The sequence below is a fragment of the Aulostomus chinensis genome, chromosome 18 (assembly GCF_037954235.1).
Source record: "Aulostomus chinensis isolate RoL2024-O1b breed Wild chromosome 18, RoL_Achi_v1.0, whole genome shotgun sequence".
Classification (NCBI taxonomy): domain Eukaryota; kingdom Metazoa; phylum Chordata; class Actinopteri; order Syngnathiformes; family Aulostomidae; genus Aulostomus; species Aulostomus chinensis.
In genome coordinates this window covers 6,701,989-6,726,764 of record NC_141337.1, presented here as the reverse complement: position 1 = coordinate 6,726,764, position 24,776 = coordinate 6,701,989, and the positions used below count along the sequence as shown (strand labels likewise).

Genomic DNA, 24,776 nt, shown 5'->3' with positions numbered 1-24,776 from the left:
ATTATGGCTTGACATTTGAAAAAGTGTACCAAGTGTACCTTTTTTGAATGTGAATGTCCACGATTCAGGAATATGAATGTGGAGTTTCTATAACGTGCTCTATAAAATCGTATCTGAGTGCAGAAGTAACCATTTATTTGCAGCGTCGACGCTTCAATATTAAATTTCTTTGCATAAGTTGCTCATAGGAATTTATTCAAGTTTGTATTCATTTCTTTTGGATACCCTGAGATCCTTCACAACAGGGAAGTTATTAATTTGGTCAATACTGATATTGTCTCGTCTTTGTCATCGTAACATTCGGAAGGAAAAAAGAAATCCAAAGTGCATGTTGTCTTGGATGTTTGTTTTATGTTGCGTACGGACATAAAGTCTTTTTTTATTCTTTTGATCAAATAATCCAAGATGGATGTTCATGCAGATGTTCCTCCTCCATGAAATATCATGCTGACATTTGTCCAAAGGTTCTTCTGTATCGTCAACCGTCAAGGCCAAATATCACCTGTTCTTATCTCGGTGCTTCGCTTCATTGTTGTCACATGCTGCCGCAAATCCTGAAGCTTGTTGAAACATTAGAGAGTGAAGATCAGGCACATGGGTAAGCTGAGGGAGCGTCACCAATGTCCCAGGAGCTGCAGCGCGTCATGATGTACACCTGCATGTTTGGTAAAACCATGAAAAAACAAAACAAAGTGCATCGCGTCTCACGTCCACATGTCCTGTTGTCCAGATTCTGAGCATAGCTTGTCCATATTTGGAGAACACATGGACTCACTTAGTTTAACTGAAGTGAAGAAGCTGTGAAAAGCTGACAAGAAGTGTTGCAACTTCTTAGGTGGCGGAGTATTTTTGTTTGCTATTCCTTACTTTGGCTCTGTGGTTTTTTTTTTAAATTGAGTATGAATTTCGAGTATGAGAACATGAACCAAAAAGAAATAATAAAAAGCTGGCAGTAAAGAAGAAATTAGATCATCTAAAGTACAATTTTTCCACTTCGAGTAGGGATGAAATGACATACAATGCAGAAATAAAAAAAGATCTAAGAATATTTTCTGTGTGGAAAATACAAAGCAGCGCATTCATGTGCTTGATACGAATATAGGATGCAGCGTATGTCTAGACCCTGGATTTAAAAATAATATAGTTCTTTGTTCTCTGGATACATTTATTATGTTCAAAGACTAAGTTTTCCTATGATTATAGGTTTGTGCACACACACACGCACACACACACTCACACAAACACAAACACATTCAGAAGCATACTGGTAGTGCACAAATCAGCTTGCTAAAACACCCTTGTTAACATTTTAAACCTACAGAATCATAAAAGGTGATGCCAGGGAATTTTGGACTTCCATTCCCCGCTAAATCACACACTCTTGATTTGCACTTCCAAATCTAGAACATAAATAGGGCTTCACGGCAACAGCATGAATCCAACTAAAAAAACCTTGAATAGATTTTGAATTTTAAAAGCGAGATCAAATGAAAATCGCACAAAGGCACCAGCAAGTGGAATTGAAAGTGTGATACAGATGAGGGGGGCGTTGGGGGGTACGGATGAAAACAGGATTAGACTCCACAGGCCTGGTTCCCACAGATTGCCTGAAATGGGGAACAGATTTAAAGCAGGTATACTGTGTGTTGACAGGTTTGGGTTTTTTCGTGCAGGCATTTCCCTTCCCCTTTTTTTCCAGCATGTCTTACACATTTAACTAGACCCATGTCAAAACCTGTTTACATGTCATGAAAAGAAGCGGAACATGTTCAAATCGGGTAAGCTATTGAAGGAGAAACTTGGATGATTTGACAGTTTGAGGCTCTTTAATATTGCCCACTTTAAGGAGGCTGAAACAAATAACATGCGTGTTTTGCTCTTAGCGTGCGATTAAATGATTAAAACAATGCTATTCCTGTGTTTAGGTAATTCTTGCTCCTGTCTACAAGCAGAGGCACTTCAGAGGCCATGTTGTTGCACCTTGGTTTTCTTCTACAAATCAAACACAGGCTGTACGCTTAAGCGTTTTCCCATATGTCAGCAAGTTTTAGAGATTAAACTGTTTCATGTTTAATGGGATAAGGAGGAACATGAGCTTCTATCCAATCCTGGCCCAATTGAGTGTTTTTAATGCAATTTGTCAACTCCCTCTGCTAGTGGGATTTGTTCCATACTGTTAGATGTGGAGTCAATTACATAGTATCTCTGAAGAGTATTTTGCTTGAGAGATTGCTCATCTGGCAATATTAAAGCTACTTAGTATATATTTGGCTGGAGTGACGGAAACACAGTCAACATGCTTTTAAATTCCTCATGCACTTTTCAAAAAAAAATAATAATTTTGAGTGTGATTCATTCCTTGTTGTATCAGTACACATTGGTATAGACACTCGCTTGCCAATATATTAGATAGACCTGTAACACGAATGCAACAAATCCTCCTTTCACAAGGATTATAATGTGCCGTTTTTATTGAATCTGGAGGAGGAACGTGTGTTTAAAGTCAATAAAAAAGGCTGTTTTTAGTTCAGTTTTGTTACATTGTGCACCTATTTAACAAAATCAGAAAAATGCAGGAAATAATCATTTTCTCTGTGTTTGTATATCAAAATACTGTCGTATTAAAACAAAGCGTGCTGCCCGCTAAACCATTTTCAAGCAATAATCCATCAATAGTTGTAGCAGCATGTATGTCTAAAAGCTTGCTATCAAAATGGTACGTCGGTGTGTCTTTGGTTGTTCACCACCTCAAGATCTGTTTTCTTTCTCCAAATATCATGGTTACAGGCCTGCTGGCTTGAATTTATTAATGTTGAGGAAAGTGGGATATGTGACGGCCCCAGATTATGATTAAGGAATTTATTTTACAGAGGACTGCTTCAGCAACTCCATGGAGCACAAATTTGAGCTATGTGGAAACCGCCTGGATACGCACACTTTTCTCCGTCCAATCAAATTCATCCGAACGTCATTCCCCGCCTTTCTATCCTGTTTGACAAACAATATGTCAGACTCTTGAAATGAATGACTTCAAAGTCTCTTTGGAGGCTACGATTTTTTGCTGCTGTTAACCGTCCCTCCCATTTTTATGAATTAGTCAATCAACTTTTGTTTGTGTTGCTCTAAATCACATGAGAAGTTATTTCACGACACTTTACAAGTAAAAAAAAGGTCTTAAACCAGACTCTTTGAATTAATTTAGAGCCAACTGTTCCCCTTGAGCTCGCAGATGCAATGACAAACTAGTAGAAACACCCGTCAGTCTAAATCAGTTCAACGTTACCACATAGTACAGCCTCCAAAACTCAAAATCACGAATAACTGACCATTATAATCCTCTTGATTTCTTCCCAGGGATGTTACATTGCTTTTTGCTGTACCCAATGAATTGGCACGTGAGTGTAAGTAGTAAAATGGATATGATCTCTCAAAACAAAGGAGCAAATAAAATATTCACTTAACCCCACACCCAGTTCTGAGATGCACAGTATGATAGCCTCCCAGCTTTATAAATGATCCACCAGTTAATGTTAACAAATATTCCCCTTTAAGGAACTCCTTTAATAATTTCATATTCTTTCCAAATATTATTCTATCCACCTGCTGTGTGTGATCCTATTTCCCCCCTTTTTTTCGTTTTGTGATCATACATAATTTAGTCCCTGGCCACATCTAATAAATGATGTTGACATATGCTCTAGCGGAGAGCACTGCCTGGAAGTGTCGCTTGATAAGCGTCTTTGCATTTTCACTTGGATCCAATTTTGCCCTATCAGTACATGAGTGTGTGGCTCCGCTCACATGGTCCACTAGGCCTCGAGATGTCCCAGGGCTTCCGATTAGTGAAAACTGTTTAAGGGGGTGAGGAGATGTGCGTAAAATGCAAATTTGCCACTAATAGTATATTTTTGAAAGGGTCCATTTAAAAAAAAAAATCTTGGCCTTGTGTGCACAAGGTGGCATATACAGTATGTGGAATTTAAAAAAAATATTTTATTGACCTATCTGTTCTCCCATTTTTTTCTCTCTGCCTTTTTATTAAATTTGATTCCAAGGACCGTTTTCATGGTATTCATGTTGAAAGGGTTATAGTGTGCAATGGAGAGTGATATAAAAACATTGTTTTTTTCTGTGCAGGGGGGCCACCTATGAGATTCACGCCTACATAACGTTGAGCATGCAGCACATAAACTTTGCCCACGGAGCCACTAGAATGTGGAGATGGATTAAAAAGTGAAATTGCGCTTATATCCAAATATTTGTCCATCTCATTCTGTGCCTCAAATGAATTCCCACAGTTCCCCCCCCCCCCCAACACACGCACACACACACACACACACACACACACACACACACACACACACACACACACACACACCTCCTCCCTTTCTCCAACCCCGGAGCATTACCAGCGAGAATCAATTCGATCAATTCCCCTCTTCCAATTGTTTGTTGTTTTTTCTTCTGCTGACCACACCTTAAGGATTAATATTTGATTAGCCTTTAGGAGAGGTGGAAAGTACTTATTAACCTTATTTGTCAATCTGTCAGTGCCACGGTGCAGATTGTGCCTTGCGGCAGGGAGTGAGGGGACGGTGGTGGTGGTGGTGTGTGTGTGTGGGGGGGGGAATCACTTCAGGGAATATCATGTCTTGCAGTGACTGCTCTCCTCTGGACGTTTCATCATAATTATCCATTTTAGGCTGCTGCCACAAGCATGACAGTTACTTGTGCATTTTTAATACATTCGTTAATTGATAATGTGATATGTGGTCCTGAAATAATATAATGGTATTGATGTTTAGCTGCTGTTTCCTCGCACAATTTGGCCAATTATGTCAAAAACACGATGCATTTGTGGTAACTAATTTTATTCATAATGATTGTGTGTAAACAGAAAAATAGAGTGTGTTGCCATTTAGGTCATTTTCATTACAGTCCATGAGGACAAAGCATTTTAAGATTGATGAGTAAACTTCCACATTGTAAGCAGTCCTTTTTTTCATTAGTAATTTTAATTAAGTCTTCTGCACAACACTGAAATTGACTTTATGTATAATTGTTCATTATACGTCTTGTTTTCTACAGTGGGGAAATTAAGGGGCCTCAAATGGATGAATCTGAGACATGATTAGTCTTGTTCATCCCAAATGTGTAATTTTTTTAACGCCTGGCGTGAGCTTCGCCGCAAAGTGAAACTGATACTCGGTATATGAAAACATTTAATGAATTGCCAATTCTGTTGTCAAATCAAGATAACAGATATTCTTAAGGGAAATTTAAGGGATGCACATTTGAACATTCAAGCTCTGCAGTAAGACGTTTCTTTTATTTACAATACAAATATTGTTTCACAGGATTTCAAAGAACAAAAAGGCATGCTGAGATGCATGTCAGCCTGAACGCGCGGGCTCACACACTCCATCTGCCTTTTGTTTACAGAGTGCAACTCTTGCATCAGGTCAGTGTATTCGAGGGTCTAACCGTCTCTGTCTTTTAAGTGTTTGGGTCTGAGTCTAAATGATAACACCTCTCCATGCTCATCGGAGGCCTCCCAGATCCATCCCCTCAACCTCCGTGTTATCTGTGATCATACACTCCCACGCTATTGAGCTTAGTCAAAGACCATCCCATGGTTTGCAGTGTTAATTACAGATCCTTTGATGTGATAGAACACAGCCCTGTAGAGATTGATTACTCTTTGAGCTAAGTTGTCTTCCAATTACTTAGACAATTAGCCAACTAATTAAAATACTTACCCTGCGCATTGAAAAAGGAAGAGGAGTACTGCTGTGAGGATCTCCCTTGATATATGAGCTGCCAGGGATTCTTGGAGTGTCTCTGCTGAGGAGGAGAAGGCCTGGTGTGTCAGCTGCAGTTCAGGAAAGAGGCCCAAAGTGAGCCACTGCAGCGGGCTAACGTAATGACGACGATGAAGGATTTGGAGACAATTATTGCACCTTGTTGATTGAGGATAAAGGTTTTAGATCACAGTATCAATAGATGTTGGAAAACTCCTCATTTCATTCGTGTTAAAAACTCCGCGCATGGCTGGACCGTGTATGGTCAGTGCTTGGAAAAACGTAGCTACTATGTCACAAAGGGAGCCAGTGTGTCTACAATATGACTTCCTGTGACTTCAGTGCTCATCCTATATTATACCAGCTGCACTTTATTTAATTATAAAACCATCGCTGTTCTTTTCGCAAAACCACACTGCAGAACAGTGGAATATCTCAAGAAATGTGAGATTTTAATTGCCGATGCGAATCTGTAAAACAAACAGGGCCCCCGTTGAAGTCGCTGCACGCCCACAGATGACGTAGCATGTGGAAAACACCTCGCCACCATCACTCGACCACCAGTGGTACGACTTGGTCACTCTGCTACCCTGTGACAAACTCTTTCTAGAACTGGCATCCAGCCAAATACCAATGTAAAGCTGTTTTTTTTTTCTTCCAAATAATGAGAAACTTGAAGTCACTGGAGCGTGTCTGAATATTTCAGTAGTTAGTAGTTAGTAATATTGTCATTTTGGAACTCTTTATTTTTTAAGGGTCCATGGAGGAATGTGGTCTTATGATAAAACAAGTGAAAACATTCTGGCTCTCCCCGAAGCTTAGAAATTATTTTATTTAATAGCAAGCAGTTTCTGTTCACTCACTCTTATCATATTATTGAATATGATGTTAATTTTCTTGCTGTGTGGAACGTGTCCATCCCTCCCATGCCAAAGAACTACTTCTACGAGCACTAACGAGAAAAAAGACAACTTGTGTTTCCCTTAGTGAATGACAAACGAGCTGACCTGTGGTGCTCTTCTCAAATAATGACAGTTGGGCCCACTTCCAACCACAAGGACTATCCTGGAGAGTCCAAGCAGGCTTTAATTCAACTGACTCCTTCCAGACTGACTTTACAGCAGCAGATGCAACTGTTTGTGGCTTTTTGGACAGGTTTCACCTCCAGCTGTGTTTCTGTTTCTGCCTCTGCAGCCATGACGTGTGTGATTCATTTGACTCGACACGCCCACATTTGAATAGGATGAGAAGGTTGTTTTTGTTTTTTTATTTTTGCACCAAGCTTCAGACTAAGGCAGTCACACTCATTGTCATGTCCCTTTAACCCCAGCTGGGCAACTCCATTATTCCCTCTCCATTATAATGTTAATGTCGCGTTATCAGTGCAAGGGACAACTATGCAAGGGGACAATGGGATGTAGACATGCATTTAATTTATGCATCTATAATTGCTTTTGATGATGTTGATAATTATGTGGCACTCTGGAGAGTTTTGCACAAGGCAAATCACAGGAAAAATGTAAAACCTGATCAACTATGTAAATACTTTAAGTATTTGCCAGCTACTTGAGCTATCTCGGTTTCATATGAGGTTGACACATACTGTAATGTTAAATGCAATTGAAAGTAATGAGAATTGTGCCATAAGATATATTTTGTTGGAGGCACGGTGGTGCAGTGGTCAGCACTGTTGCCTCACAACAAGAAGGTTCCGGGTTGGAGCCCCGACTCGGGATCTTTCTGTGTGGAGTCTGCATGTTCTCCCTGTTCCTGTGTGGGTTCTCTCTGGTACTCCAGCTTCCTCCCACAGTCCAAAGACATCAAGAGGGGACGAGGCTGATTGATACTCTAAATTGACTGTAGGTGTGGCTGTGAGTGTGAATGGTTGTCTGTCTATATGTGTTGGCCCTGCGATGGATTGGCGACCCCTCCAGGGTGAACCCCGCCTCTCGACCAAAGGCTGCTGGGATAGGCTCCACCCCCCCATGACCCTTAACAGGATAAGCGGTAGAAAATGGATGGATGGATGTATTACTTAAACATTGTTTGCTCTTTAGCAGATGGAAAGTTGTTTTTTTTTCCAAGCATATTCATACATTTATCCTGGGATTGGAGTTGTGAACCCATTTGTGATTATTTGTGAATCAAATTCTAACTCTATTTTTATATTGCAATAAGTAAAGAAGACCATTTTTTATGTCTATGCATGACCCTCAAGACTGTGCTGACAAAGATTTGAGGCCAAATAAAGACACTGTAAAACATGATTTTCATATTTTACTCTTTGACCGTGAAAAATATCGTGAAATATCATCCGACAGTTGGGTCACCCACCTCTACGTCAAGATTGACTGAAACGGAGAAGCAGAGCTTTATATCCCAAAAACTGTAATATATTCTAACTTCAGATGTTTAGAAGATATTGAAATCCAGTTTTACTTAAGGTTACACAATAAATGATGTTATATCGATGACAACAAATGACCCCAGATACTTATACAACAACTTGAATCCTACATGTCGGCGCAAAAAATGTCTGATGATGGCAATTATTCCTGCAAACACCCTAAAAAAAACCCAATTGATAACAAAATGCTTATCCTGCATATGTATTCCCATAATTACTAATCCTGGAAATGTACAGCTCCTTCCTTTCCTTTACTAAGCTGACAGTTTCAAACTCCCAGGAGTGTGTCTGATTGAAGTTGTTGGGGCAGATTGGATCAAAAGACCCTCAGTGATTAGGAGGTCAAGAAGTGAAAAAGATCAAACTCAGCAGCCTCATCCTCTAATCACAGACTATATAAAACAATCTTAGCACCACTTAACCTGCGCAGGGGCCTTGATAGGGCTTGGCATGCTCTGTCTCTATTAATCAATCAGCTTCAGGCCTCGGTGAGATCTGCGATGCAAATGTGCGGAATCACTGGAGGTCACATTTAGGTGTTCTCTTTTTGTTGTTTGTTTTAATCACACGTGTCTTATGTCCCAAATTTCTGTGACAAACATGAAGTTTAATACATTTAAACCTGATCAAATGTTGAAATAACATCCCTCCAACCGAATGAAATGACTTTAGACTGTGAGGATTTATAATCAAATAAGCTTTTTCTCCCTTTCGCTGCAGTAGAACGTCCTCCATTAAAATCATTCCGGTGTCTCATGCTGTCAAGTCTGTCATCACCCCTTCCTCAGTTTATTCTCACTGGAGAAGCTCACTATGATGATACTGACAACATAATTTAGAGAGGAGAACAAACTCAGCCCTTTTGTTTTCTGGTGACAGCTGTTTGTGCTAACTAATATGGACTTAACTGGTAAGGGACATGATAAGTGTGGAATGTAATTCGCCTCTGTTGTCTGATCAGAATGAAATGCTTTGATCGTGTCATAACTATTATGATGCAAATATGTTTTCAGAATCTGGCGTTGCGGTGATTGAAATAAAAAAAAATTAAGCGGCATCCGCATCCGAGGACGGGATGTACGTATTTAATTTAAAGGAAGTGATTTGTAATTTCCAGGTGGATTTCCTGGAGTTGCTCAGTAGCAGAAAGTTGTCCTGCACGTAACTTCCTGTACCGTCACAAAGATATGAATGGCATCACCTCCCAATGCAAGCGCCACTGGTTTGATTCCCTGTGTTGCCTCCGGTTTGGTTGGATGTCAACATTTGGGTTCTCAAAATTTTAACAAAACAAACAACCACTTATTCTGACTTGAGAAAATGTGAGTGGTTTGTACCTTCTGGGCTACTGTTGTGGTGATGTAACGTAGAGGATTTAGGCGAAGAATATAGAAGCTCAAGAGAGGAAAACATTTTGGACGGAACGTGTAAATAGACAGAGCACAGAATAACATTTATGAATGAAGGGCAAGATGACCAAGAAGAAATAGCGCTTTCAAAAGTAGCGTCATTCATTTCTTTGATGAGTTACCACATATTTGCCCATTTGGGATTTTCAGTCCAAAATGGTAGAAACTGCGGTGCCACAATGTTGCAATAGAGCGATCAATTAGTCTCTTGTCAGCGTAAGGTCTTTGAGTGAAGGCTCATTTCAGAAGATTTAAAACATTCTTGGATTGAAAAAAAATGATTATATGAACATCATATGCTGCACACTGCTCATTTAACTTCTCTTGTTGTTTGGCTTTTTTTTAAGTGATGGTTTCACACCTTTTACCGACCAAAATGATCTGACTCGCTCTACCATTTTTTTCCCATCTTTGATAGCGGCAATGAATAAAAAAGTACGGACCAAAAAAAAAAAAAAAAACCCACATGCGGGTGTCATGTTAGCAACGGTGAATTGTGCCTAATGATTTCAGCTGAACGTTTTAACGCTTTTCGTGCCATTTAACACGACACTTTCCCCGTCGCAATGTCTTGTTTTCCACATTTGCCTGCCTCAAATGGTGATGTAATGATGCTACAAAGGGGTCAGTTTCATTGTGAGAGATGGCGGGCGTTCCACTATGCACTTTGAATCTGTAGGCCGCTTCTCCCAGGCCAGGTAATGTCCCTCCCGCTGCTGTGTCAGGCAGCTGCATCGAATGGCTGCTCCATCTTCTGAGGCTGGCTGGGCTGCTTATGAGAGGAACATAAACTACAACGCAATATCCCATTGTCTCCGGCCACTTATTTCCTCTCATTGTTAGAGGTTATTTTGCCCTTATGAGGGGCAGAAGGTTTTCAGTGTCAGTGGCAGGTGATTAATGACTCACTGCAGCTCCCTCCTGCTGAAAAGTGCACACTCAGTCTAGACTAAGACCCCACCACCACCACCGCCGCCAACCAACCAACCAACCAACCAATCAACCAGCCAGCCATTTCTTTACCATGAAACACCTATACAGTAGTGGAGGCATTTTAAAACCCCAGAGTTCTTCATCCCCTTGAACATCTAACACCTTTGTTCTCAAAAATGTAATTGATTTTTAAGTGGAAAGTCACATTTACATCACTTAATTTAGTTAATCATGTCTAATCAGCTGAGTAACATGCGCAGAATTTAAAAGTGTACTACGCACGTGTTTTTTTTAGCATCTATTAAGCCGCAGCATGGGTGGTATTTGGTGCACATATGGTGTCAGAAATATATAAAAGAAAGATTTATACTCGTGTAGAAAATGAGAGATCCCCTCCCTTCCTTCAACAATCCCTCAAATCTCTTTGTATTTTGAGCAAAGACCAAAGGAAAAACACCTGAATAATGAAAGCAGTATCCCTTCCATGTGAGGCACATTACTAAACAGGAACAAAATAATGAATACATTTGTTGCAGGGATGTTGCACAGGGATGACATTTCTTCCTACTCTGGAAACCATGCATGCAGGGAGTCACCTTTGTTTCCTGACCTATACCATCAAACACTATTCTTGTTTCTAAATCCCTCCGAGTGCAAGAAACAACCAGACTCTGCTGGGGCCTATAGGACTCAAATTATATCATTTGTCCAATTTGCTATTGTTTCATCCATGTCAGGATAATTTGCTTTGGGTTTCTATGTAATGTCTTGGGTTTTGTCTAGCCCTCCTGAGAGACCTGCTATACAGTGTGTGCCCTAGATAGACTGTTTATCAAGTGCCCCGCGTTCTGTCAAGTTGACTTTCCAACCATGATGCACAGATAAAATGTACAGCTTCATTTCACCGCTGATCTCAGGAGGAATAAGCCTGTGACCACAGCAGGCGCCTATTTACCTGGGGTATTAATTGGGTCAGAGTTAAAAGCACAGCTCGGCGAGGATACAGACGAGACAGTCATCATTACTCAACACCTACTGTATAATGACAGCTTCATCTCTCCCTCAGTAGCCATCCCACTCCTAATTAATCTCATCATCTCTCCTAACAGTTGGACAGTCGGCAGGCAAACAGATTCAACATATGTTATCATCACGATCACATCTCTGAAGCCATTTTTTTTTTTTTTTGTACACTAAAGTGAAAATTACATTTGTCATGGAATTTTTTTTCAATGAAACAAGGCAGCCTATCAGGATCAAAGTGGGCGCTGCATCTGGCGCCAGTTTTAACACTGAAAACTAGACTAGAAATGTTGACTGTCGTTTTTCACATTTGATTGAGTAAAACAAAAGTTTAAGGGCATATTCAAAATGCAGCTTTCGGTTTTCATTGACTAGAACCAGAATAAAATAATACATTTTCCTCTGACTAAGGCAACAGTGATAGACTAAACCACTCATAGTTTTAGTCCACCAAACCTCAACTAAACATAAAGAAAACTAACAGGCATTTGACACATCAGAACTAAAAGTACATTTTAAAAAAGCCACCAAACTAACATTATTCATATGCTAATTCAACCAGACATTCAGATCTATTTCATTAGATGTGGAGCTTGGACATATTTCCTTAAATATGTCTACACATGCCACCTTGTACCTTCTATGAACCACAATTACAAACAAATTCATAAAAAAATTGTTGTTGTTTTTTTTGTTTCTTTTTTGCCCTTAATTTTGCTTGTCACGTTATGACGACTGCTGACATCAACACTTTTTAATCAGTGTGTGAACTTGGTCATTTTTGTGCCAGAAGGTACAGACAGTGACCACCAATGTGGTGAACTCCAAATCAGCAGATTCTCAAGCAGGAAGCCGGAAGAAATCTGTGTTGTTGGGTTGTTGTTGTTTTTGTTGTTGTTGTTGTTGTTGTTGTTTGTTATTTTTGGTTATTAATGATGTGTTGCAACATCATCTTTTGCAGGAAGGGTGTCATGCTCTTCCAATTAATTGCAATTAATGTGTATCTTTGCACATGATCTTGTTCTATCATTTGAGTGCATGTGCTTAATCCTTATCGTAATTGGAGTTGCACACTGCCACTGGGCCAGTCATGTCTCACACCAAATTAGGCTTAAAATTGTTTACTGAAGTTGGGATGCTGCTTTAGCTATGCAACTAATATCACAGAAACCAATTATGCTACTGCATTAAAGACTAAGAATAGAAAAACAGATATGGTGACATTTAGCGGGGCTATCTATTCTTTTATTTCTATTTTTCAACAAGTCCAAGCTTTCCTTGTGTATTTTATTTGTTCTTGCGAGCGCATGAAAAATTTCCAGAGCCAAAAAGTAAGTTCTGTTTAAACAGAAGAGTTGCGGTGAAGTTAACTCTTCTTTGTTTAAAGGTGTAGAGCATCATTGCTACTTTCTCCGTAAAACGTGTTGTTTTCACACAAGTTGTGAGACGTTTGCACTCTGCAAAGGCAGCAGAAGGTCAAGACAGCACGTGTTGTCATTGGAAAAGTTCAAAAGCGATACATTTATTCAATCAGACATCATTATTCCACACTGTGTGTTTGTGATAGGGGCAAATGTGAAGAAAATGTGACCATCCAATTAGCCAAACAGAAAGAAGAAAATGTCTATTTTGGTACATGATTGGCTTTGCCTTTGTTCAAGGGCCAGTCCTTTTTTTTTCTTCTTTTTTTGTGACTATATTTACCTTCTCTTCTATGACAACAATTGAGGGCCATGCTTCCACTTGCTTCACGTGGATCTTAAAGTTCAGTAGCCAATCCACTAACTCAGATCAAGACAGCAGCCTTAAAATAGGCCATGATATCATGAGAGGTTGTCACAGTGATTAGGAAGAAGAGTATTTTTTTTCTGAACTGCAGAGTTAAGTGATAAAGTGATACTTTACACCAACAGTGTATCTTGCCTTTCAAGGACTCACATGTAGATGTCTTGTGCTCAAAAAAGAGTCCCCCCCCCCCGTAATACTTATTTGAGACTTCAGAATAGTTGCATATACAGTATTTAGCTTGAAACTAAATGGCAAAACTACTGAAAACATCTGTTTTCCTGAGTCTCAAAGACATTTTCCAGCAAAACCTGTTTTCTTTATCCAGCCTTAAGCGCAGTAATGCACAAACACTGTAATTTGAGTATAAAGAAGCCAGGGTTGCCGTAAACAAGCACGCGATTGAAACAACTTGTTCATAACATGAGCTTTATATTGGTGTTAAGCTCAATCAAAGTGGTCGTGGGTGGCCAGATAATGAAGATGTGCATTAAATTTGATGGTGCACTTGAGGGTTTTTTTTGTGTGACAGTTTTGCTGTTGTCAGTCATTGCTGGCCAGGATTTACTAAATGTACAGTATGTGACTAGCTCATTTTCTATTCTTGCGTCGTGAAGAAATAAGGCGAAAAAAACAAACATCTGTGAGCCCCCGGCACCTGTTTGTGAATCCCCGACAGACAAAACACTTGGATGTGTCATTTTAAGGTTAGCTAGAACCATATTTAATAGGCAACTCATCGGGGACAACATAGCCAGCAAGCGCCTCCAACAGAGCATGGGCATACAACTGGAACTAGTTTAACAGGGTTATTTTTTAGCTCAAATCCAAAGTGTTTGAGAAGTCGTGAGAATATGACTATATAAAGAACACTTCGATGATATTTTACTCTGTGTTTGGGTGTTTGTAAAGGGACGTTTTGTGTAGTTTTGCTGTTGCTAAACTTGGTTCTCCATTAGCCGTAGCAACTGAATGTGGCGAGTGTTTTTACTGAATTCGTCACGTAGAAGAAAATAAGTTCTTCATGAATTCAGAACAACTAGTGTGAATAATTGATAAACAAATGATAGTATCAGTTCAAGAGTGTATTCTAGGTATTTGTTAAAGGTATTTCCCCTCCTCTGCAGTCTCTATGGAGGCATATAGGCAGACGCAGTTTGCTCTGTTAATTAAATTTTGTCTCCTCAGCAAATGAGGTCATATTCCACCGTTGGTGTAACGTCTCTCTCATGAACAACAAAGGGAATGCAGAGAGTCCAGGAATCTTTACTGAAACAATCAAGTATATCATTGTTTATTTGTGGATCGATATTTTTGAAGAGCATTGCCATGGCGAAATTTGATACCACTGCTTGTGTTTTTTATTGCTTCAATTTTACAGACAGCTGGGATTACTGTCAGTCTCTGTAGCTTCCTAGAACAAATGGGCAATAATGTCGGGTCTCTTTCCATTATTCTGAGGCTATACAGGATGAAATCATTTGTTCTTAATGCAGCTTGCAGTGTTGTTAAGATTGTAACTGTGTGTCATTTAAAGTGTCTCTCATCATGATTCATGCCATATTGACTCACGAAGAGATCATCTCCAGGGTGGTTGTTGGTGCCAGAATGATTTTTCTGAGTTATAAATATGTTCCGTTATCAGACATTTTTCAGATGAGTGTGATTCGGAATGACATATGCCTTATAAACCCAACAAATTTGACAGCAAAGTGGAGTTAAACTGTCTTATTTGTTTACCCTGGTACATCCCATCACAACTAAACACCACAGTAAAACGCATAGTTTTGAAACTAGAAGTTATTTTCTCTAATTGGAAATGCTCACTTCCATTGAATGAGTTGCACTGCAAAGATAAGTTGAGTAGAAGTGGGCATCCAATTAAACAGCCAGGGAAATTTCCATTTTGATATCCATTTTCTTTCTTTAGCCACGTCTCTTTTGTTAAGAAACACTCAAGCTGAAATGAAATCAAAGGTTTTTATTTACCTGTTCTTAGCCATTCATAGAAATTCAGTCCCCTGTCTTACACAGATATGATATTGTAATTTTCTTAAAAACCATTCTGTGTGCGTCTGACTGTTTTAATTACTTCAGAATTCACCGTGACCAAAACTATTTGAGCGTACCTAAAAGCTAAGAGGTCCAACTAATGAAAGCAAAATAAAATTTGGAATGTTCTGAGTGTTGAAAAACAACAACAACAAAAAATGCATTTAATATTTGAACTGATTAGAACAAATATTGATGTCATGAGTTAAACTAATTTATTAGATAGTTTCAAGTAAGTTTAGGGAATGTTTGTCATTTTCTCAAACCAGCTATGAATGCTGAGGTCCTTTTGCCTTCATTCATGATGCTTTTTAGATCGGTTGATTTGTCAGCAAGTTTCTGTGGGGAGATTCAAGCACGTGGCAGTCATTCACGACTCTAATGATCTGCCACAGTCCCTCAGTCTTTTTCTACATTTGTAGTAAGTCTTCTCAATAAAATGCAATCTCTCTCTCTCTCTCTCACTCTCTCTCTCTCTCTCACCAGCCAGTGAGTTTGCCGCAGAGAGACTTGTGTTTTTTGGGTTTTTTTATCGAGATGGAGGAAGTTGGATGGTGGTCCTGTCACTCTTTTGACCTGCGGACACTATACTTAATATTTGTCATTGACATTTCCTTGAAGCCGGCCTCCACCAGCAGTGGTGCCTTGTAACAGAATTCAGTACAGCACCGTACGATAGAGTACAATGCCATACTTGTGATCCAATTCGATATGTTATGTTACGATACGGCACATCATGGCAAGACACACCTAATTGTCCCCGAAGAAGGCTGCATGAATGTATGGACCAGCTTTAAACTAGATTGCACAGAAAAAAAAAACCATGTTGCTCTGAGGCGTACAGGTATTGTTTGGCATAGGTCTGATAGGCTTGAATGAGTTTTAGTTTAGGATGATAAAGGAGGACAGAACAAATTATTTGTTTTGAAGCTCTGGCCCTCCTTGGTCTGGGACGTGGTTGCCAGGTTACCAGGTTCACATGCATCATGTTTCAAAAGTAAAAAAAAAAAAAAAATCCAATATCTTGAAATATTTAAAATCATTATTATAAAGTCCTTTTAAGTAATCTAACTGAAGTCTAAAATGAGTCTCAACTCATGAATACAAAGTCGAGATGAGTCTTTTTGCAGTTTTTGTCAAGCAAGTCTCAAGTCTCCCACCTCTGTCAATAAAACTACATTTACAGAAAGAATGTCCTCTGTTGGCCTGCTGCATCTCCAACAACGGTGGCTGAGGGTAGTTCATTAATAATCATTTACATAACAATTACCCCCACTAGAGACTGGTGGTGCATATGCGACTGGTCTAGTGGCATTGTAGTGCTGCATTATCACACAACAAAGGACCTGACAGGGCTGAAGCGTGGAACACAAACAGTGTCAATTAACTGCATGTGAACAAAAGCACAAAATGCTCATTTGGTGAGGAGCAACATTGTTTTCTAGTGCTACAACTAATCTTCTCTTGTTGGTGAATGAACAGATACAGAAACATGGTGGGCTATTAATAAATAACAATGAAAGAAATCAACTGTAATCAGAGAAAATCCTGTCGCAAAATCCTGAAGAAATAACTTCTTGCTCCCTCAAAGGCTGCGGGATAAGACGACTGCGCTCCTTTGCAACTCAATCTACTTTTTTTTTTTTTTTTTTTTTTAGATTTTTTTTTAAGCTGCTAATATTTAACATTAATACAAAATGCTTTTGTTTGGTTAAATGTATTGGCATTTTCGGGAACTCTGCAACTTCAATCCTTTAATGGCTATGTAAAGCTATACTGTAGAAAATCACGACTTTGATTTTTGGTTCCCACTTCTTTTTTAGGAAAAAAAAAAGTCATATTCAAAGGAAAAAATAAAACAAAACAAAACCAATAAGTTAAAAAAAATACAAACAAAACCAATTTTATGAATATAGTTTTAGGGCTGTGTCTCTGTTTGTGCTATTGTATTGTGTCAAAGAACAGAATCCATAATTTCTGCAAACAATGGTGGATTTTCCATACCCACGAAATTTGTGATGTCACACTGACCTGCCCTTCAATAGTGAATGGTGTGGAAAAAAAAGGTCACTGCCAGAACGGTCAGGATCATTTCTGGTGCTCAGAATACATTTTTCCACTTTTGGAAAAAGCACAATTCAGGCTTTTTGGCAGTTCTTTGTTCCCCATGTTGCTGGACTGCAGTTTATTTCTTTTTCATCACTGAAATGCACGTTTTTTTTTTATATTTCCAATCTAATCTGAAACATTCTCTCCAAAACCAAGAAAATGTTCCTCCTCAGAGAACACAACATGGTTAGATAAATAAAAGCATGTGACATTATATTTCATTTATTTTTGTGTGTGTTCTGAACGTAGGTGTCACAGAGAAACACATACCATGCCAGTTTAATAATCCACCTAAGCCAAGTATGAGCTTGTTTTATGATACTGATTTTTTTTTTTTTTTTACATGTTCTGGCATCTCTAGAAGCTCTATAATTTTGTTCTCATTATGAAAACAATTAAAACACATAATATTCCCCTAATTGAAATTAAAGATTGTTCAATGCATCCAACCCAATGCAACTGCAGTGCGATGAAAGGTGGGGGATAATATCACGGGCCCACAGCTGGAGAGGGAACATAAAAATCTTAGTGGGGTGTATGAATTAATTAAACGGGGCCCAGAGCAATATTCTTTTAAGCATCCCAGAATTCCTTGCAATGACCCTGTATTATATATTCTGCTTTAATGAATAGAGGGATTTGACATAATTTTGTAAGCCAACACAGACGTTACTGGCCAACTCTCTCACAGAAGATTGTATCATGTTTTGGATGAAATTATTATACACTTGTACTGACTCAAAATGATATCAGTCTCCAAGATATCACCGCATTACTGGTGTTTGCTGGGACAAACGGTTAAAAGGCTCGTTACAGCTGAAGCCTACCTATGGCAGATGCTTGGGTGACTTCTGCTAAAAGTCTGGGTTTGGAAGTATGAGTGTGTTGAGCAGCAACTTTGTTCTCAAACCAGCAGCAGCAGACATGATGTTAATAGCAATACATAAAAGTAGGTAGATATGGGGAAAGCATATAAAAACTACTTGAAGGAAACTTAAATGGATTCAGATTCAGACAACTTTATTGATCCCACGAAGGGCAATTTCATTTGCAGCTTAGCCCATCACAAAGACCATTACTACACATGCTAAACAGAAATTTGAAAGGATTAATTGGGACACTTGAGGTTTTTAAAAACAATCTCGCTTATTTATTCATGAAAATAGAGCTAGAGGGTACTCAGAGAGCAGATACCTCCACTGAGGCCATTTTTTGTTGAATGTATGGGCTCCAAAATGTAATGGACTCTTCCTTGGCCCATGCTACACCTCCTGCACCACCTTTCCCTAAAAATTGGCCTCATAGTTTTGGTGAAATCCTGCCAACAGACAGATAAACAAACACCTTCACGTTACCTCCTTGGTGGAATAATTACAGGAGGAACTGGGGAAGACGGCGTGTCATTGCTTCTAAAGAAGTCATCCTGTAGTCATGCACATCCGTGATTGGTGGGGAAGGCCTTTGTAAACAGCCGATTGGCTGTGAGTGGACTTGAGCAGCCTGGTTGAACCAACGTTTACACATTAGTTCAGTCATAAAGCAGTTAGTTTTACAGTGTAATGACCAGTTATGTCCTCAAGCAAAACGCTCAAGTGGGTCAACAATCAGGTTACAGTTTCATAAGTAGGGTGAATAATCAGATGTACAGTAATTAATTACTGCACATAAAGAAATTACTAACATTAGTTAGCGTTTATGGTGTTGCAAGGCATAGTGGTAATGCTTTTTGTCATGTCTGAAACTTGGCTGCCTCCTCTCACTGCTATTTCTCTCATGATAAATACACGACACATTTATTTAAATAAAATAAAATGACCTGGACCTGAAACCCGACAGTTTAATTTTCTCTCCCTCTCGATGACTATGATTTCCTGGTGTGTTGTAGGTTTCAGCCGGGCCGACACGGAGAACACATGGAAGATTAAAGCGGTTGATAGGAAGTCTCTATCAAATTTGCATTAACACATTGTGTAAATCTGCTGTTGATTGCCTCACAGAGACCCCATAGTTCAGCATGCCATCCCAAGCTTCTGTACACTGGCCAGATGGCCACTTCAGAATGAGATTGACACAGTGTTTCAAACTGATTTCATGCTAAGTCTCCAGAGAGAGAGACAGACCATCCGCTCTGTTGGGAATCAGGATTACAAAATAGCCAATTAAAACTGAAAGTGGTGAAATCTTGGCCTGATAAGGTGGAGATTAAATCGGTTATAGTTTATTAGGCAAAATTACTTATTAGAAACTATTCCTCTCCAAACAGATTTCCATTACCAGCCCAACTCCTTTTTATCTGCACTCCTTTATCTGATGGCAGCGCTCTGTAATTATGAATCCTCCAAATAGCAATTATGACACCAATTGGACAGCATTTCCTCGTACATTTCATTTACTCTCCACTATCCCTTTGAAATAGTCGGGAAAATTCTCCTCGGAAGGGAACAGCTGGGCCTGACCTCTTGTCTGCATACGAAATATCATTCAAACTATGATGAAAATAAATAACTAATGTGATGCAACTGAATCCTTTAAGTCAAATTTCAGTCCTTGTTTCCGTGCATCCATCATGTGCCCGTAGCAGTGCCATGTTTAATTACTCCAAGAGAATTGCTGAGCAGATGCCAGGGCTGTGGGTGAGACTGGATCCGGAGACTCGGGAGTGTCCCAGTGTCCCCAGATAACTGGTGCTCGCTCTGCTTCTGAGGCATCTGTGCAGCACCTGTGGACAGAGCAGCACCCCACCTGCTACCAAAATATCATCTGTCTTTTTTTTCCTCTTCTTTTATTTTGCACCCAAACCTCAGGCCTCCCTCACAGTCCTCCCCTAGGTCAGGCAAGTTCATGAGAAAGCTTCCTTTAAGCCTTTCTCACCTTCCACTTACTTCCTGAACATTAAAAAGCTCCTCTGCTGGTCTGAGGTTGATCTACTACCTGGGACATCCTCCGACCCTGCTTGGCCTGCCTTCTTAAACACTGTCAATCTCACACCATACCTGAGTGCTCAGCGCCTATTGGCCAACTGTAAAATACACAGGCGGTTTATTATACCTTTGCTCAGACCAAATACTGAGCTCGTATCTGAATGCTGGTGGTGGATCCCTTCATTCTCCTCTAAGGGTGCAGAATAGTCGCTGAATCAGATTGATATAGACTGAATTCTTACCCTGCCTATTGTGAAAAACCGTTTTGTATTCATGAAATCAGAATATTTACCTCTGAGATGAGCATCTACTATGTATCAGTACATATACTGGAAGCTGAAGTGTTGATACCATGAAGCAATAATACTGGATCACATTTCCATCTCACCTTTCATCTGAGAATCCTAAAGCCCTTTACTTTGTGTGGAGATAACCAGTCCTCTGCCAATACAATGAACAGCAGAGTAATTGCAGCAGGGAGAGGAGGATTCATTATTTATTTTTAATATAAATTAGAGCAATGTGGTCCTGACAGTGAATTTAATACCTGTAAATGTTATGGCACATCTTTTTTAATCATCTACCCAGCATGGCTTGCATTTTAGCTGCATATAATCATTTCCTTTAGGACTCTCAGAGCTGTGAGATTATTTGGGAATGAAAAGGTGTAGATCTTCATTGGCCTTGGCGAAACATATTTTTCCCATGTTTATTTTAAGTCAAATTCAAGACTAAGAAAAATGGGTTTTTTTTCTTGGTGTCAAACAATATTCTCGCCTCACTTTTTTAAATAATGTGGTACATTTTGTCAAAAAAATTCAATGCTAAAATGACAGACGAACGATAAAGTTGCATAATTAGCATCTGTGGTTTGGAGCCCTGGCTCGTCTTTTTTTTTTTTTTTTTTTTGGCAGACCTTAAAACTTATCCACTATTTGCAGTCCGTTCATCATGTTGGCTACAATGTTTTAATCTGTTGTTGGCCAATCAAGAAAAACACTTCAGCTGTTCTCTCAATTCAACAAAATGGCTTAATGAAAAACTGGCGTTGTTTCCATTGTGCCATCTATGGCGTAATAACATATGTGATTGTGCTGCCTCTGGTAATTTTCATATGCATGTTCATATGTTAGTCTGTACAGAAAGTAAAATAAAGGGGGGGGGGGGGGCTTCAGCTGTCAGCAGAGGCTCTCCCAGCACAAAGCCGTGTGATGAGGGATACTGGGAGACCCTATTTGATTTCATTACAAGGAAATATTAGATGAAAGTCTTGATCTCAGAGGACACTTAGCGCTGCCGCTGGCAAATTGACAGACATAATGCTGTTTTATTTGCAGCCAAGACCAAACAGCTGACTGCCGATGAAAGCATCAAACAAACAAAACATTTGATCAAACAAATTATATTCTCTTTATGGATTGAGAAAACAGTCAGATGGATATCACGTGTCAGAAAACCAGAATTTTATTGTTGTGACGATAAACTGTACGCTCGCATTCCAACGAGTTAACTACACCTTAACAAAACGAATGCAGACACAGACCTTAACTTGATGCGCAGTTATACATTTTCATCTATTTTCAATCATTTGAGAGAACTGAGGATTTAATGTAATGGTCATATTGGAGCCTCTAATCCCTGTGGCTGTTGAGCTCTACCACATTATACTGACATGTTCCTAATTCATATACAGGGCACAGACTTGGATGTTCAATCACAATTTTCAATCTGAATGAGTGACTCAGTGAAGATTCAGGCCTTTTCATTTCCCAATCATTTCACACCTCTATATCTTAAAGGAAACTGGAGGGCATCGGAGAGCGTAAACTGAAACAGAAATAATACACCCAATGTAGAAAAATGCCATTTCAAGCTATTTAAAATGGATCTGCCTCGACATTTGACGGCACCCTCCATGGCCCATGTGAAACCCCTCAACCAAATTTGGTGAAATGCAACCCCAATTTTTTTTTTTTTTGTGCAATCCTGCTGACAGACAGACAAGCACCATAGAACATATTACCCTCCGTGGGGGTAATTATTATATGTACAAGTTAAAATAGAAAAACTCGACATTTCTGAAAGACATTTAACTGGAAATCACTCAGCCTGCACAGCCCCAAAAGAAAACTATAGAATGTAAACATAGTATCATCTGAATCCTTTGTAAAATGTTCATCCCAATCGCCAAAATACTATATGTCTATCCAGAATTTGATCCATTCCATCTCTGGAAGCGTAAAACGTTTCTCTTCAATTAAAATATATGACGTGAATTTGAATCACCGATCCAGAACACAACCGAGATCATTCTTCAGGCACAGAAAAGTTGTTCCTCCAACCATTTCACAGCCTGCAGTATCCAGGATCTATAGTTTTATCCTGATCATGTCCAGAGGTTAATTACCTTTTCTGTGTAATATTACCATTTTCCACCAAATTTCATCAAAAACTGTCCAGTGGTGTTTTAGAAGTATCCTACTATCAAAATAACAAAAGACAGACACATGCTGATGTTTGACAGAGGAATAACATCTTAAGATTTTATTTTCCATAAAGGGAGAATTATTGCAGAAGGGTTCTATTTTACTATATTAGTATTACCTAGGAGTATCAATAATAAACTGGTGCGCGAGTGTATTGTTTTTGCTGTGTATGCAGACCTACATCATGTAGTGGGGTGACCATTTGAACAATCTAAACAGGTTCATTTGTGACATGTCACAGAATCGCACTTCTTCCATCCATTGAAGGAGACCTTCCCATTATCTACAATATAAAATAATAATGAGCATTTCTGCATGAATAATAAAAATTCAATAAGCTTATCCTTGCATTGAAAAATTGCTGCAGATTTTCATCAATATCGCCTTGATGTGGTATATTTTTAAACTAATGGCCCATCCTATGCATAGTGCCCTACTGATGAAGACAATTGTTCCTTTTTGCACAATTACAGATCACATTTGCCAGCTCCGGGCCCATACAGATTTGTTTTCACATGGTGTTCTGGTCTGAGTGGCTGTCAGGGTCTTCTTTATTCATCCGTAGCTGACAATCATACTTTATTGAGAATGGAAAAGTGACGGCTAATTGATTTTACAGTGATACCGATGGAGAGACAATGAATGTGCCATCAATTCAATCCGCTATTTAATGGTTCCAATTTAGTCTGTAAATGCTCACTAAACTAATTTCACTGGGTGCAGCAATCTGAAAAGCTATCATATCTCTAATCTCCTCCTATATATTCATAAGGAAAAGGGAATTTAGCCAATTCCAAGGTGTGGAGATGATCTGTTAGTGCAGTGTAAATGTTTAGAACGCGGCAATTGAGTTCATTTATAAGGATATGAAAAGTTTTATTGGCAGGGTCAGTGGAGTGGAACTGTTGGATAATAGGCAGTTACCGAGAAGTGTTTGAAGGCTATGAAGCATAGAGATGTAGGGAATAAAATGCCGGGACATACCGTAATCGGAAGCTAAACTGAAATTCTGAAACGGCATGGCTGTTAGATTCCCACTGATAAAAGGTTCAGTGGCAGAGGCCATTGCTATTCAACCATCTATTTATTTTCCTCTGTGCAGGCTCTTCAATTTTGGCCAAAAGTGGGGAGCAGTGAGCCGCATATGCCAATGTGATGTGAGATGGTGATGTGGATGAAATGAGCTCTATTTTTTCCATCAGAGCATTTCCCAAACCCAATCATCATCGGATATGGCTTCGACTTCGCAAAGAGAACAGGATGTTAATATGGCTATTCTCTCAATAAAGAGAAAATACACAGGCGTCTTTTAAAGATGAGTTCATTCAATTCACAGTGTCCATCAGTATGACCCCAATACTTCCTCTCCTTCTTCTGTCATTTCCCTTCTTTTTAGCCCCCATCTCTCCATTTATATCTCCCACTTGGCCTCACGTAGACAAATACACACCAGAAGACACACATATTCTACCATCATCCTGCTTTTCTCTAAGGCCCTGGCTTTGTTACGTCTTTGCCTGAATTGCTGTTGTTTTGGTTTTGTAGGATGCGTGCATTTGAGGTCAACAGCAACACAGTTTTATATATAAATTCTGTCTTCCATTGCGGTGGGTATCATGTAACCTGGATAGATTTCAGCAGGGATGTCTCTGATCACATCCTGTCACTATGGCGAGATCCCATCTGCAACCCCCCAGAGTGTCGTGCTTTACTCTGTAGCAAAGACCATTCCCACCCCGCTGCTGTTTGTTTACAAGCTGCCATTTAGACATCCATTTAGGCCATTTTAGCAGTAATGCATGTTAGCCTAAACAGATGGAATCAGGGTGGTTGAATTGATGTCGTCTGTG

At 39.4% G+C, this 24,776-nt stretch overlaps 1 long non-coding RNA gene across 1 annotated transcript in view; it reads left to right on the top strand.

Annotated features, from left to right (window-relative positions):
* Positions 1–24,395, top strand: part of LOC147244873 (uncharacterized) — a 48,272-nt gene extending 23,877 nt beyond the window's left edge. The window contains exon 3 of the long non-coding RNA XR_015110167.1: positions 24,029–24,395. This is a non-coding gene — a long non-coding RNA (uncharacterized LOC147244873). The remainder of the gene's footprint in view (positions 1–24,028) is intronic.
* The last annotated feature ends 381 nt before the right edge of the window (positions 24,396–24,776 follow it).